This window comes from Branchiostoma belcheri, unplaced genomic scaffold, assembly GCF_001625305.1.
Source record: "Branchiostoma belcheri isolate BF01 breed outbred unplaced genomic scaffold, Haploidv18h27 scaffold34, whole genome shotgun sequence".
Lineage (NCBI taxonomy): Eukaryota > Metazoa > Chordata > Leptocardii > Amphioxiformes > Branchiostomatidae > Branchiostoma > Branchiostoma belcheri.
Genome location: NW_017803954.1, coordinates 1,607,977 through 1,613,004, shown reverse-complemented (window position 1 = coordinate 1,613,004; position 5,028 = coordinate 1,607,977).

The following is a 5,028-nucleotide window of genomic DNA, read 5'->3' as shown; positions in this document are numbered from 1 at the left end:
TCATGTCAGCTACGAAATGCCTCACCGATTGTGGAAAGGGTTGCATATCGCGCCCTTAGCTGTTAGAGCAGATGTAGCCTTAAACCCCAGTGGGTGTCTGTAATACCTGACTGATTTAAGTAAGTAATGAATACTTTAAGTAAGTGTAATACAAGAAATAATTTCAATTTCTTTAAAGAGAGGCTCCATTTGTACATAGCTTCGGTCGCGTCCGTTTTTCCTGGAACCGACTTAACCCACAGAGCTAAACTTATCAAGACTCCAGTTGTCACGGCGCTTTGTTCAGGTGTAATTTACGTGTAGTTGGCAGACCGTTTGACAATATACTGTCTGTAAGTTCATTTTTGCGCTATTCTTTTAAAAGTATTTGAAGTATTTCGCCGCCTACCCCCCTCCCACACACACACACACACCGTGCATGATGCAAGACTATACTAACAACTTCTACATTTAATGTCAAGACTCAACGAATAACGTCAGAATCCTTCTCAGATTTGAATACATATCTTATTCAATCAACACACATGATTCATATGCATGCAATTCATGCAGTCATCATTTTTTTTTGCAAAATGAATGATAACTTGAGAATAGAACTAGTCTAGTAATGCCGGCTAGTTAACACCGAGCTTAACAAAATTCGTTAAAGGGTTTGGCTTTATGTAAAAGTCTTTGTTCAAACTTCAGAAGTATAGATCAAAAGACACCGAGACTAGACATACTTGCTCGTTCACCCATGTTGGATGGCAGCAGGACCATTGTCTCACTGTCGGTATAGCTGGCGGGTCGGTATGAGATCATCAACAGATAAGGTTTAAACAACACCTGCCAAAACTGCGGATTAGGTGAAGGCCTAGACCCTGGTCATGTACCAGTAAGAACAGGAATGCCGTGTGGGCATCCGTATCTTCTGGCCATTCATTGAACAAATAACACTTACCAGACTCAAGTGGGTTGCTAGAAAATAGTAGAAATTTCTCCAATAGATCGAATAATGTTCCAGGAGATCTACATTTTAGTTACCCGGTCAGTGGAGTACAGTTTGTTACCCACGTCCGCTCCCTAGGTTGCACATTGCACTCCCCTGGTAGACATACTATTCAGTCTATATGGCTAACTTCTAGTATTTCCAGCAGCCCGGTAGAGGCTGAATATCGTTTTCCATAGTTGATCATCAATTCCTCAACTACAATTTTGTCAGTACCCATGCAGAAGAGTCTAGAAAATTCTTGTTCTTATCAATTGTGGTTCCTATCTGAAGAAAATCGTACCGTCATTTCTGAAGAATACAATACTCAAAGCCTGAGTATATGTTTCAAATGTTAAATTACCATTACAATGTATATAAAGAGCTGTAAGACGTAGAAAAAATCATGACAATCCATCAACTGGTTCTTGAGTTATCCTCTTTTGAATATTTTTAAACAAACGCCCCTGCAGTTCCAGAGCAAGCCGCTATGTGCCCAAACTCACGCAATTTCTTCCTTAGCACAAGACCTACCTACCTTTCAAATTTCGTGACCCTAGCTTGTTCACATCATGACATATCAAAACCGTTCAGCTGCAGTACCACAACAAGCCGCCAAGGGGCCCAAAATCTAATCATTTCTAGGTCTCATCAAGACCTACCCACCTACCAAATATCAAGACAATCCACCCGAGCCTTCTTGAGTTATTTTGTTTACAGACAGGCAGACAGACAGGCACACACACATACACACATACATACATACATACACACACGCGCGCGCGCGCGCGAACGCCTATGAAAACCTTCGTGGCACAGAAACACGAGGGAATGGCTTTGCAGGTGTGAGCGCTTGCAATATAGTTAGCAGTCACAAGAAGGCGCTTTAGTCCGTGCAATGATTTCTGATGACAACATGCACATGCTCGTCAGATCGCGTCTATGGAAAAGTATCGTTAACTTAGGCAAAGGGATTTTAACATTATGAGAGCATGTTTTTGACGTGATACCGTGCCATTACAGATAGCAGGCGATGCTAATTTCCGTCTCGTATACAATCATTGACATTTCAAACGGTCTATGCCATATCGCAAACGCACTGTGCAAACATCGTCATATTTCGTGTTGTAGAGGATTAGGGTTTTAGAATTAGGTTTTTTTTTACCCGGGGTTGAACTCACGTGTGCGATTTTTCCCCACTACTTTCTTTACCATTTTTTTGCGATACTGTTTTTGCCTCTCAAAAAAGTTATGTTTACGAGACGCGGAAATGCACGCAAGCGACCAGAAACTATGAAGCAGTAAGATACCTTATCCCCGTTTGAACTCTTCCGCAATTTGGATGATCTACATCGATATTTTGAAGAGTAAGAGAGAAGCGATCGGTTCCTAGTCACTGATGGTCTCCCAACACCGACTGTCAGTACATCAACGACACGCGAGACTCCTTAAATAACGTACGGCTACCTACAGGGGAAACCTATCTTACCGAGTGACATCAAGACGCTCGTTACCGTGGCAGTTGTGGTGATAACGCACATGTGGGATATACCCGTGGTAGGCAATGCCCATTGGCCCCGGTAGTCTTCATATCTATGACGTTATTAAGGTGCACGAGAAGGAATGGCTGCAATAGCGCTGGGATTTCAACATTATTGCTTTGTTTATGATGACAGATTTATCTCTGCAGATAAGGGGGTAGCCTGGTACTCAGACCATCGTGGGCTACCCGGTGTCTCCACGGTGCTGGGAGTGTTGCCCGCCCGCCTAGGCCGGAGGTTTAACCTCTGTCGGTTTCAATTACTAACACTTCGCCTACAACAATCAGACAGGTCGGCTGTAAAGATAGGCTGATCCTGGTAAAAACACTCCTAACCCGGCCCGTTGAGAATGGTCACCAGGCTAATACATGTAAGTGGAAAGGGGGTATGGTCAAATCCGGGAAAGGATACTTGTTTTGTACGTTTTTTCTTAAGTTTAAAGAAATAATCTTGCAATCTAAATGTCGTTCTTGCATTAACTTATATTATCTCCATCTTATTTCACTTACATGTATACGCCTATAGCTAGCCTGTTACATTGCAAAGGTAACTCACCATAAGATAAGATAAGCATGCACTGACTTATCAACTTCTACTTCTGATGATTGTATTCCGTCCAAAGCGCGCAACTCACCACCCCTAAAAGTGCACTTCTGTGAATCATGATTACGGAATTTGAAATAAACTATTCACATCTATAATGACATCCTTCGAAATTGGAGCTGAAGTTTCCTAGACGCGCCTCTATCGTCATCGTTGGTTCCATTAGCCGGTGATGTGGGCGCGGAGATCAGCGGTGCCTTAGCAAACCTGGCGCTCCCCCGTGGCCCGTGGCGGTGACCGGCGCGTTCCTCCGCTGATGTCCCGCTTATCTGGGGGAGGATCTGCGCCGTTGATCCACCGGATCTGGGACACGCTGCGTCACAAGCGACAGCGACCCCCGCAGCAAGCGGACTGACTCCAGTCAGGATTTCGGACTGCTTTTTCTAGACGATTCGCTTGATCGTGGACCCGAAATCCTGGCAGCCGTTTCCGCCGTTTGAAACTGCAGCTACATGTAAAGTGTACGCGTGGTCGTTGAGTTGAGTCATGAAGTAAATCATGCGTTCAGTCTCACAGCAAAATTCTCGGAAAAGCATCGATGCACAAAGAGTTAAAACATTTGAATGAAACTTTTGTGGTAACCACCGCTTTCCTTTATAGGCTGCGACCGTTGAGCGTCCACTGAGCAACCAAACATCAAACATCTAGATCTGTACAGCTAGGACGCCGCTCAACAAATTTCATGGATTAAGAACTTTTTTACGATTCGTATGTCTTGTCTTTTAAGTCGCACTTTTATATCATGTACCACATTCCATTTATAAACCCAAAGATCACACTAATCCGATTTTGGTCGCTCAGCGGTCGTCGTCTATGGTGGAAAGGGGTGCCGTTAGTACGAGATATCGTTACGTACAAGTGGTTTCATGACGTCAATAAAGATACTGAAATTCGTCGTCAACTTGATCAAATGCAGATTGAGACTCACACACATCACGGACATAAGCGTCAATGGCCATGATGTCCTTGATGAAGAGTAATATAACAGAACGGTTGTCTGATGCATGCCTAGAGCGAACGCAAATATTTCTATTCGTCACAGTTGAAGTAACATTACATCGGCACTCATCTCAGCCTAACGGTTCCTACGCCCCCGTCAAAGGAAAGGTTTGATAATGAAAACACTAAATGTCTTGTGAACATACCAGTTTGGGATAATGCACACAACAATTTGAATCATACATGTATATGATGCTCCAAATTCCCCATTGCAGGCTTATCAAGCAACAGTTGAAATACACAAACGTGATTTGTGCCTTGCTCTTTGTACAGCAAGATACTATTTTATTGTCTGGTTATATGATGGACATTTTGTATTTTTACAGTAGAGTCACAGGAAGTGAGGGGGAATGGTGTAACCGCAGACTGTCAGGAAGGTCGCCCACACTCATGACTTCCATGGTGTAGAGCAGTTTTGTTTAAAAATGCCACTAAACAACTCGAACAGAGGACATGTCATGTTTTCTGTCTACGTGTTCTTGTTTATATTCTTCACCTCAAAGTACGCTTAACGAAAGAATCGCCGATCTCCGCCTGTATGTTGAGTGGGCTCCGTCCTGATCCTGACCCAGGGCTAATTTGGTCCCATTAGGGTGGGACCCCGGCACGGCTTACTGTGTGACGTGCAAGGGACTCAGATAAGGGCTCCGACTCATAACGCGTGCCGTACGGAAGGTATTAACCACTGCTCCATTTAGCGAATAGGATTATGAGACTATCATGCAAGGAACAGTCCAGGAGGAGGAAAGATGGGGAGGGAAGGGAACAGATAGAAGGGGAATAATACCAGAGAACGGACAGGCACGACACTAAGTAAAAACGTCAAGAAGAGCAGAGAACCGAGAAGGGAGAGAAAACTGGTTACTACTAGTATCAGATCTTCTGCGGTGCCACAAAGGTCAAATAACCAGACTAAAT